Here is a 12174-nt window from a genome sequence, read left to right on the forward strand (position 1 = left end):
ATATATGGGACCCACATGGGTTTCTAACATTAAATCCATATGGGTGGGCATCCAATGTAGGTCCTAGTTGGGTCAGTGATGGTAAATGTGTACATTGGTTCAAAATGGTAGCACATGCTTATGTGAGGATTCTTCTTCTGTGAAGAGCCTGAGAAAGTGTTATTTGAATAAAGGAGGATTTATTCCAAACAAGCCCATCACAGATTGCACACAACCCAGGGAGTTCTGAAAGTCAAATTGTAAAAAGAATCTCAAAAGAAAGTATGAACATAACTCTCTTTTATAACCTGCAGACGGCACTCATGGGATACCCTTCTCTAACGAATCACCCTAACTTTAACATATTTGGCACAACCTGAGTCTATCACTTTTGCTATCCTTACGTACAGTCAGATGTTCTTTACCCTTCATTTTTGACCCTCTCAGTATTTAGCCTTGGCTAGCGAATGTACTTAGTCCACGTTGAGACCTCAAGATGTTATGTGTTATCAGACACTACAACCCAGCTGTCAAGTGAGACTATAGGAACTTTGATGTTTTTGAACATTCAATGTTACTCAAAACACTCTGCACACTATTCCAAATAACTGGTTTGAAACTGGTTACTTTTTCATTTTAGATTTCATTTTAAGTACTTAATTTGAACTTTCAGCGCTCTGCATGGTGAGGCTCAGATAAGATAAAATAAGGACTTCATGATTCTTCTTAGGTAAATTCACTTGTCACAGCAGCAATAATAAGTGATTAAAACAGACACAAGAGTAGAAAAAAGAAAAGCAAAAATACAAATAAAAACCTAAGATAAAAGTGAATTACACAGACAAAATCCAGATTTGGCATTTGCAAATTAAGGATTACTGGTTGTTCAAACAATTAAGACTATTTACTTGAGCAAACATGCAACTGAGGATTTTTAGTAGATCAGAGACACTCTACTGTATTAGAGAAAAGACAGTTAGCTACATGGAAGTTGGAAGTTTTGGTTAATCAGATCCAGTAAAGCTCCTGAAGTATATTACCGATCTGTTAAAATGTTACTCTTCAAACTTGTGACCTCAAATTATATAACCAGAAATAATTTATATTTTCTTTGAACTAGTGGAAAGGAGAGGGAATGGGGTCTTTAAAGCAGTCACACTTCAACTGTGAAACTCCCTTGTCCTTATGGTGTATTGACACTATTGAAACTTTTCAAAAGCAGTCTAATGTTAGAAGAGCTTTTAGGTAAACTGTTATTATTCTTCTTATCATTATTATATATTTTATTAATTATATTTTTATTATGATGTTGATTTGGGTGACAATTATTTGATAAATATTATGTATTAATTTTTTAAACATATTAACCATCCCTATGCTTAAATAAATAAAATTGTTCTTTTAAACTTGTGCATTGTTTGACTTTTAAAATTTTTGTATCAGATATAAAATGACTTTTTAAATAAAGTTGTTTTTAATGTGAGCAGCTCCTATTGGCTCGTTTAAAAAGAGGGAGGAGCAGATTGCACCGCCTAGCGTCTAGTCTTCGCGGTCTTTCGTCAGTTGCGCCTTTTCTCTCCCTGGTGTTTGAGAACGTGGAGGACAAAAGGATACCAAAGAATCGAAAACTATGACAAAGGTAAATACTTAAAGTTTTCTAAGTTTTCATCAATGGTTATTTTAGTAACTTTCTATAGTCGTCCTAAACGGTAATAGGGGGAGAAGCATAACATCTTTAGCTAGCAGGTAGAACTGGGTTAATTTACTGCATTGTCTTTGGCAAACATAATTTAAAGTTAATTACAAAACTCTTACTGCCTATATTCTACTCGAAAAAATTCATCTTATCTTATTCTGTTTTCATTGCGCCATTCTCTCTATACAGTTTTTGAATTTACATATTATAACGTACACGGCAGTTTTTTTTCTGTGCTTCTGCAACTGTTTCTTAGGTTTTCCTATAAGGTTTTTGTAATTAATTAAAAAATATATATTATTTTTTTTTGGCTTTAGTGGATTCCCAATCAGCTAACTCGGCCATTATGCACTACCCAGTAAACAAAATGGCTGAACAGTATCTTAAATGTTTGAACATGAGCTAGTCATACCATGTCACGTAATATTCATGTGCAGTGTAGCAAGCTCACCTTATAGGGGTGTAAAACATGAGGTGTATGAGGTGATTGTTTAAATTACAGGAGTAGATGCCTGCAGCTGAAACAGTTTTCTGATCTGAACGTGAACCTACTGGTCACGTTTACGGTAATGTTACCAGATATGCATTGTACTATAGGAAAACGTGGTGGATCAGTGTGCAAAAAGCCCCCAAAAGAAACACACAGCTTCTTTAGCTCAAACACTGTCTGATCTCTTAGATACTGTGCTGTTCCATCTAGTTATTGGTTACTGAGAAATGTTAGGTTATTAATTAATTAAGAGAGTGCAGCTGTTCAGATCAGATGGTGAAGTAGGAAAATGCAGAACATGTTACTATAGCTGAATGCTGTGTAAAAATACTAGTAATAAATCTAACTCCCATTTATGGCTTTTACTACTGTGGGGCTAAATGAAAAATTACAGACATAATGAAATCTGCTACACTTACAAAGCTTAAGTTTAAAACAATTATTATATATTAAGCATTTTTTTGCTCTTTTTTTAATTCTTTTTGCTAATAATGGACTCAGTTTTATTATCAAGTTCAAAGACCTATTAAACTTTTAAACCATTAAATCCAGGAAATTAGATGCCCGTAAATGTACGGGCTAGTATCCCCAAATATTTAATAATTCTTTCTAAAAGTACACAAATTTTGTTCTTTTCAATTAAATAGTGCATGTTTAATGTATTCTTGAGCAGGTAAAAATTCCACTAAATTAGTTTTTGCATATTTTTAAGTATAATCAAATTTTTATAGTTTGCGAGTACTTTTAATTTGGAGATTTTGCCACTTGTTTTGAAGTTTGGATAGTGCTTTATAGTAATTTGTAAATGTTTTGAAGTCATCTGGCTTCTTAATAATTTAATAAAAAATTAACAAGCCATGTAATAATTTGAAAACCACTAGGGACCACTTATTACTATGTCACCAATTTTTTACTTAAAGGAATTTAGGAATTATGTCTGTCAAGACATTTTTTTTTTTTTTTATTTATTTAACCTTTATTTAACCAGGAATGTCCCATTGAGATTAAAAACCTCTTTTTCAAGGGAGTCCTGGCCAAGAGGCAGCAAATTTCCAAACAAATACATACAAACAAACAAGATTAAAAATTACACAAAACAATTACACATTATTGAGGCAGTCTGTAGGGCTTTGAGTTTAGTTTTAAAAACATTTAAAGACAACAGTTCAGTCAGTTTCCAGTCTTTCTGTAACAGGTTCCACGAAAAAGGCGCAGAGTGGACAAAGGCTTTCTTACCCAACTCTGTGCGGACAAGGGGAACAGACAGCAGCAGCTGATCATTTGAACGCAAGGAGTAAGAACCACTATTTTTCCTTGTGACCAAAGTACAAATATAAGGAGGCAGCAATCCAAGCATAGCTTTGTAAATAAAAGTGTACCAATGCCCTGTCTTCTAATGGCCAAAGAAGGCCAATTTACTCTTAAGTACAAGTCACAATGATGGGTCAAATATCTACAATTGGTGATAAACCTCAAGGAAGCATGATACACCGTGTCCAACATTAGAAGGCATGAAGAAGAAGCGTTCATATACAGAATGTCACCATAATCTAACACAGATAAAAAAGGTTGCTGCAGTGACAAGACGTTTTTTTACTGCAAAAGAAAAACACTGTTTATTACGGAAAAAGAAACGAAGTTTCAGCCTCAGTTTCTTTACAAGTCTCTCTATATGTGGTTTAAAGGTAAAGGAGTCATCTATCCAGACACCAAGGTATTTATATTCATGAACTATCTCTATGACATTTCCTTCAAGGGTGGACACCACTGGAATAGGCTCTGGGACCTTCTTTGCCTTAGAAAACAACATTAGCTTAGTCTTATCAGCATTGAGAACTAATTTTAGCTGGATAAGTGAATGCTGGAAAGCAACAAAGGCTTTCTGTAAGGTTTCAATGGCCTGAGTAAGAGATGAACCATAACAGTAAATAACTGTATCGTCAGCATAAAAATGCAAATTTGTGTCTGAGACATTTTGACCCAAGTCATTGATATATAAAAGAAACAGAAGGGGACCCAAAACTGAGCCCTGTGGCACCCCCTTGTGGACAGCAACAAATTCAGAACAAAGACCTTCTGAGCAGTCTGTTTTTTAGGACAGCATGATCAACAGTGTCAAAAGCTTTTGAGAGGTCAATAAAGAGTGACGCACAGTACAATTTCTTATCAAGTGCCATAATAATATCATTTATCACTTTCATAGTGGCGGTGTTAGTACTGTGTTTTTCCCTGAAGCCTGACTGAAATTTAGAAACAATATCATTAGAGTACAAAAACTCCTTCAACTGGTCACAAACTAGAGATTCCATGATTTTGGATAAAACACACAAATTTGATATTGGCCTATAATTAGTCAACACTGATGGATCACCTCCTTTCAACAAAGGCAAGACAAAAGCTGATTTCCAAACCGATGGAATTTCTTTGGTTTTAATTGAAAAATTAAATAGAATTGAAAGTGGTTCTGCAATATAATCCGCTGCCAACTTCAGAAAATAAGGTTCCATCAAGTCTGGACCAGGAGGTTTTCTGTGATCCAAAGCCTTTAAAGCTTTATGCACTTCATAAACACTAAAAGGTACAAAGTTAAAACGGTCTCCAGAAAACATAGAGAATTCTGGGCAAGAATTTGTTAAAAAGTTTCTGCAGAATCAAACAAGGAACCCACTGATAAAAAGTGCTCATTAAAGCAATTCAAAATTTCAGTTTTATCATTAATTGAGACTGAATCTTTTACAACAAATTTAGGAAAGGTTTGAGTCATTTTGTTGGCAGAAAAGACTTGATTACTTTCCAAAATTTCTGTGGATCGTTGAGATTCTCAGTGGTGACAGACAAAAAGTATTCGGATTTGGCCTTTTAATAAGAGAAGTGCATTTATTTCTAAGCTGTTTGAAAACAGACCAATCAGTGGTAGTATCTGTTTGCCTCGCCTTGTCCCATGCTCTATTACGCTTTGTGTATGTTATCTGCAGTGTCTGCGAGAACCAGGGATTTTCTCGGCCTTTAATTCTAACTTTCCGTAAGGGGCATGTTTATTAACAATTTCCATAAAACTTTCCTTAAAATATGTCCAGGCTAACTCTACATCTGGTAATAGTCCGATTTTTTCCCAGTTAACTACTGACAAATCATGATGAAAAGCCTGTTCATTGAATTGTTTAAGATTCCTTTTACACACTATGCTTGCGCTTACATTTTGGAATTTTAGCATTTCTACAAACAGCAACAACACAGTGATCACTTAGGTCATTACAGAAGACACCAAGCGAAGAGAATTTATGAGGTACATTTGTTAAAACCAAATCAATTAATGTGGACTTTTCAGGGCATTTAAGATTTGGCCTGGTAGGAAGATAGACTAGCTGGGTAAGATTAATTGAATCGCAAAATTCTTTAAATTCACCAGAAGTTGCATTTAGCCAGTCCCAGTTCAAATCTCCAGCCATTAGTAGTTCAGTGTAATTTAATTTAGCCAAAAGATGCTTTAGTGAAGATAATGCCTCTTTTGAAGCAGATGGGGCCTGTAACACCCAACAATGGTTATCGAAAAGAGTATTAGCAATATCTACATTCAAAGCCAAAAACTCCATTTGTTTGCATATCGATTGGGACAGAACAATCGAGGCATTAAATCTTGATTTGACATAAATAGCTACACCGCCTCCTTTTTTTGGCCTATCAGTACGATATACATTGTATCCATATATGTTAATGTCTTCATTGGTAATAGATTTAGTTAACCAAGTTTCAGAAATTATAACAACATCTGCATCTGTAGATTTAACCCAAATTTTGACCATGTCCATCTTCGGTAGTAAGCTGCGCACATTAAGATGAATATATTTGACACCAGACATTATTTTAAAATCAGAAGGAGTCTGGGAATATTGCAGTTCAGGGCCAGGATTTGGTTGCACATTTCCTGACAAAAATAGAAGCAAGACAATCAACAACCTCTGTTTCACCTTTGATTTGGGTTCAGAACTTTGATATGTTGAACCCGAGCTGAAGCCTCCATTAAATGGGCAAATGAAATAAGTATGCAAGACCAGAGTAGACTGAAGTTTAGGGAAGTCTCTGGGCAAAACAGGCATGAAACTAATGTCATGATCCAACTGAGTTGGTAACTGCTCTATTTTTGCAACATTATAGAGCATGTGCCTTTTTCAGAGTTCTCTTGCAGATAAAGATCATTTTCAGAGATTCCCCTGCTATGTGTCCATATGCAATTGCTTATCCGAGGGTCCAAAAGGCCAAGAGGAATATATATATAGTAAATACTGCCATCATCCACAATTTTAGTACTTAACAAATTGAACAGTACAGACCTGTGGGTGAAGCAAACCAGTTAGCTCCAGGAAAATGGCACAAGGCCAGACCTAAGCCAGTTAACTCCAGAAGGACAGCGCTTGGCCAGGCCTGAGCCGGTTAACTCCTGGAGGACAGTGCAGGGCCAGATCTTGGCCAGTTTGCTCCTGTGGGAAGATGCTGGACCGGGCCTAAGCCAATTAGCTCCTGAAGGACGGTGCAGGGCCAGGCCTAAGCCAGTTAACTCATGGGAGATGGTACAAGGCCGGACCTAAGCCAGTTAGCTCCACAAGGATAATGCGAGGCCAGTCCTAAGCCTGTTAGCTCCACAAGGATGGCAAAGGGCCAGGCCTAAGCCACTTGGCTCCTGGAGGATGGTGCAGGGCCAGACCTTAGCCAGTTAGCTCCTGGAAGATGGTGTAGAGCCGGGTCTAGGCCAGTTAACTCCAGGAGGATTTGTACAGGGCCAGGCTAGGCCTGTTAGCTCCAGGAAGAGGCATCCATCAAATTCCAGAGCATCTACCAACCACACATTTTCCAACAATCCATGCAATATTAACTGTCAGGTTAAGAAATACCAGAACAATTGTTCTGGCATAAGTCACCATTTTGATATATCTTCCTGTGACTTTAAAGTCTGTCAGCTAGTTAGATACATTTTTGCACTGCTAGTGTTTGCTGCTTGAATTAGTCAGTTTACCATATAAACACATGCAGTGCCTTTCAAACTTTTAATTACACTCTTCATTTTGTGCATTAGTAAGAGAATCTTTTATATTGAATTATCCTGGGAAAAAACGAAAATGTTTGTATTTTTTTTTCTCATGCACTTTCTTTCATTTCCTTATCACGTTTAGATTCTTCAAGATCACAAGCACCATCTTTAACATGTAAGTAACTTTCATATTATTTGTATTACTTATTATTATTATTATTATTATTATTGAAAAGTGATGGTCTTTGGGGCATCCTTGAAAGGAGTGCATTACTTCATTTTTTTTTTACTGGTATTCAGTATATATATATCTAGGCACAGGAGGCAATGATCAATTTTAAAATTTAACATTTATTTAAATTTCCATCTTTTATGCTAACAATAATGCCAACAGTGTTCGCTTCACTTGTCCCACAACTCTGACAGTTTTGGTCCTCTGCTCTCCTCACAATTGGCTGATTTCCATCTGAGCTGCTACTGCAAACTGCATTAAACTGATTTTACATTGCCTTGTTATTCTAATCTTTATCTGCGTTTTGGACTACAAACATTCACACCTGCTGCTAGTAACCAGAGCTCACAAGAGTGCAAGGCGTGTAGTTCAATAAAGTGATCGATGTGTTCACTAGCTGATTTCAATAAACCGGTAACTTATCAAATCTATATTTTATAGGAAGTACATTACTGATAAAAGTGGTAATAAACACGGTAACCGATAAAAATTTAAATTTCCTGTTATTAAAAAAAAAATACTGCTGTGAGCTCGGTTTTCTAACACCAGGTGTGAACATCTACAGTCTTTAAGCTCTGGTAAAGATTTAAAAATAAAAGCATTAAATAACATAACATTAAACACTAAGTTAGTTTGATGGTGTTGACTGCAGCAGCTCAATGTTAATCAGCTGATCATGATGGAAGCAGATGAACGTTTTTCATCATAGTTGTTGGTGATGTGTTGGTCGAAACGAAACGGCTCTTAGAGCCGACTCTTTGAAGTGAACGACGCGAGCCTGTTTTTTTTTTCTTTCTCTCACCCTCTCTCTCGCACTTTTTTCCGCTTCACTCCGCACGCGAGCCTTGTGCTTTGCGCTGGGAAGAGGGGGGAGGGGCGGTAGTTACACTCGCAGTAGCACAGTAAGAGAGCAGGAGGGAGAGAGAGAGAAAGAGAGCCAGGGACAACAACGTCACATTAGAAAGGTATAGTAATCATCCACAACTACTTTCAATTGCGGATGATAAAGGATTCAGAAAGTTTATTCATGCAGGCCCATATGACAGAGAATGTGCATCTTCTTTTTGTTTTCATATTTTAATTTATATTTGTGTTGTGGTTTGCAGTGTTTTGTGTTGTTTCACTTTAAATTTGTTTAAAAGGAAAAAGCTGAAAATTTGAATAGTTAAAAGTTGAAATGTAAGTAGTTGTTTTTTGTATTATATGATTTATTTATTACATTTTATGTGGAGAGAATAAATAAAAGTATATTTACGGTGCCCGCTAGAGACAAAGCACGTACAAACCCCAAAACATGTAAAAAATTCCAAAACACGTAAAACTCCATAGCACGTACAAAACTCCGAGCACTTACAAAACACAACAGAAGTGCTCCAGGATGCTAGGCACAATGTTGAGCTTTTGTTACCTAGTGGCTACACAAGCCAGGAAGTACCAACGACCGGATTTGATGTGTGGTAGTAACAGGTAAATGAACAGTTTTGGAATTATTTGAATATATATGAGTGCTTGTGTATAAATACACAAACAATACACATATGCTTTCAATTGTGTAATTTAAGTGATCTAGGTAGCTCTGTTTTGGAAGTTCAGTTAACGCTAGAAATGTGTTTTAGGGTTTGTACGTGTTTTGTCTCTCTAGGGGCCACCGTATATATTTATATATAAACATATATAAATACAACCACGTTTTTTTTACATTAGTAATTCCTTTTGTGCATAATTTTATATTGTTGTTAATAATAAATTAATTAAAGCAACAAAACAACCTGAAGAGCCGGTTGGGAGCGCAAAGAGCCGGCTCTTTTTAGTGAGCTGAGCCGAAAGAGCTCAGCTCACTCTAAAAAAAGCCGGAAATCCCATCACTAGTTGTGTAATATGCTGGTATTGATATGATCAAAACTGAACTGAGTTGTTTCGTATTCTATAGAAATTGTACATCTAATTAATAACAAGGCTTTCTGCTGATGTTATTAATTAAAAATGTATTGTTTTATTTTTAAGCAACAACTTTTTAGCATGCAATCAGTCCATGCTGTACAGGACAGATTTGTAAACTGTGCATACAAAATAGACTATTTTACAAAATTGCTCATTCAACAAATGTAAATCACAGCAGATTTTTTTGTTGTAGTGCACTGTCACAACTAGAAATGTGGGGAAGTCCTCAAAATTGAAGGCAGAACAGGAAAATACATGGAAATAACAATTTTCCTTTAAGCACATCAGTAAAGGTCGATCCGGATACTTGATAACTGTTGGTATAGGTATGACATGAATTTGAATCTCCATTATCACAGGTTTTAATTGGGGGCAACATGCAGATATACAGGAGGACTATAAACAGCAATTCCTATTGCATACAACTGTTTTAGAAAATACCAACAACACTGTTAATTTATCACTTGCTGGTCTATAGACTTTACAGTGTGGATGGATGGAAAATCCATCTGGCTCCACTCTGGCTGAATTGGTGCTACAAACAACTCTGCGCTCGGCTTTCCTGGCTGTGTGTGGATTTATACTTACACATCCAAATTTTGACCCTATTTTTCTTCCTTTCAGCTGATTGGTCAATTTCATGTCAATCACCAATTAAACAATCCAATCAGAGAACACCTCCAGAAGTTGATTCTGTTCATCTGGACGTAGCGTTTTCAGTGGGAGAAAATGCTGAAAGCGCTACGTCCAGATGAACAGAATCAACTTTTGGAGATTTACTTACCTGGATGATTGAGCATGCATCAAGACAATCAGACAACAGATAGGTTTGGCTGTTGGAGGGCTGCATTACAGAGCTTCAGGTCCTGGAAGAATAAATTCCCTTTTACATACCAGACCAGCATTTTTCTTCATTACCAAGAAGGAAAACAGTCTGTGCGTGTCAGAGTTCAGTGGTTTTTGTGTCACAGGGCTTATAATATGTGTATAAATCTGGCCAGGGACCATCACATCACACTGCTATCATATTTTTCTGTTACTATCATGTTTCTTTTCTGAGATGTTGTTACTTTTATGACAGATGTAACGAGAAATCTTCCAGAAAGTTAAATTTTTATTCTAATCAAATATTTGATTCTGATAACAGATAAAGTTTTTTTTTACTTTTGTTCTGCTATGATAGTTTATACAAATTTTGGCCAATTCCTATTTATTTTAACCCTCAGCCCCCAAAAAGTCGCCAGCGACAGGTTTTTCCAAACCTGTCTCGTCAAACCTGAGCTCTACCAAGGGCCCAACACGCCTGGACTTTTAGAAGAAAAGAGATGTCCAAAAATAAACCACAGGGTCAAATACTTGATTTTGTTCAGTGTTTTAGAGTTATTAATTTGAATTGACTAATTTAAATATTTTATTCATGTACATTTTGATTGCCTTCAGTAAAATGGCAAAATTTCAATTTCTTTTTTTTCCTGTTATTAATCCTTGATTACATTCATATAGTATACAGTAGAGGAAAAAACCTACCAGATGTGTAAAGTAGTAGTAATACTGAAAAAAGGGACAAAAGCACACACAGTCACAGCTGATTTTATGACACTTTTACAGCTAAAACAATATATAATTCCGGTTATCCTGCGTAACATTATTGGGGATAAAGGGTTAAGGAACCGCAATTAATTTTTTTTAGTTTAGCTTGTGTTTACTACCATATTTTTTATCACCACACAGTAAACATTAAGTAATATGTAAAGCGTCCATTTATCCTCCATTCCGGTCCATTATCTTAAGCTTAGGCTGCTGCCCCTCAACCCAATCCGGTACTAAGTAGAGAGGCCCAGACTTCGCTCTCTCCAGGCACTTGGCCCAAGGCAGTCCCAGGCCAGCCGAAAAACATTGTCCCTCCAGCATGTCCTGGGTGTTCTGGGTCTCTTCCTGGTGGGACATGCCCAAAACACCTCACCAGGGAGGCATCCTAACCAGATGCCATTATCTAATCTGTCCTTTTTGTATGTTCCCCTCAGGTTGCCATGGTAGCAGATACAGGGGGAACAAGTGTAGACGATGCCACAAGAAGGATGATGAAATTCCTCATATGACCTGAGCTGGCTGTGGAGTACAACATGCTTGGCCGACATGGGAAAAAAAAAGTTCAGAGATTTACGTCTTTTTAATGTTGTGTATGGTAAGTTAGTTTCACTTGAGACATTTGAACTTTAGAAAACTAAACTTTTTTAATAAAGTGTTTGAAAGTGTAACTGAGATTGGTTATCATGCAATTTATATATATTTTTTGAGGCAATAAAGTGAAATAAACATTGTTCTTTGCAAATCATCACCAAATTAAGTAAGCTAAGATTAACTTTACTTTGGCTTGCCCATTTTTCTTCTTCATTTGCAGAGGCACTGAAGAAGAATTATTTAACATCAAAAGTCAACTTGGAAGAAGCAGAGAAGGCTCTCTCCAAGTGGTTCACTGGAGCTAAAGACAGAGGAGGACCGAGGGCTGCAAGGGTACAAAATAGACTTACGGCTCTGTAAAAAACAAAAAAACGAAACCCTGCTCATTCAAGATAAGCTTTTGAGTTTTCCATCTGACTTTTTCTCACTGTTGCAACAGTTCCGAATATCTAAGGAATTTTGATGTAGTTTGACATTTCTAGTTTTTAAAAGTTTACGCACTTTGAATACAGTTACGTAAAATCACAGTTGTTGGACAAAATAAATGTGAAAAATGTTGTTTTGTGTACCCTCGTGATTTTTGAAATGGTTTTATTTACAAACTAGTTTTTGTTTGTGGTCAGCTTTAA

General features: G+C 36.3%; 1 long non-coding RNA gene across 1 annotated transcript; it reads left to right on the plus strand.

Moving 5' to 3' along the window:
- The first annotated feature begins 1445 nt into the window (after window positions 1-1445).
- Window positions 1446-11899, plus strand: LOC120438047. The gene is made up of 4 exons (XR_005611621.1): window positions 1446-1618; window positions 7334-7366; window positions 11389-11549; window positions 11766-11899. It is a non-coding gene; the product is annotated as an uncharacterized LOC120438047 (long non-coding RNA).
- The last annotated feature ends 275 nt before the right edge of the window (window positions 11900-12174 follow it).

The sequence above is a fragment of the Oreochromis aureus genome, linkage group 3 (genome assembly GCF_013358895.1).
Source record: "Oreochromis aureus strain Israel breed Guangdong linkage group 3, ZZ_aureus, whole genome shotgun sequence".
Classification (NCBI taxonomy): domain Eukaryota; kingdom Metazoa; phylum Chordata; class Actinopteri; order Cichliformes; family Cichlidae; genus Oreochromis; species Oreochromis aureus.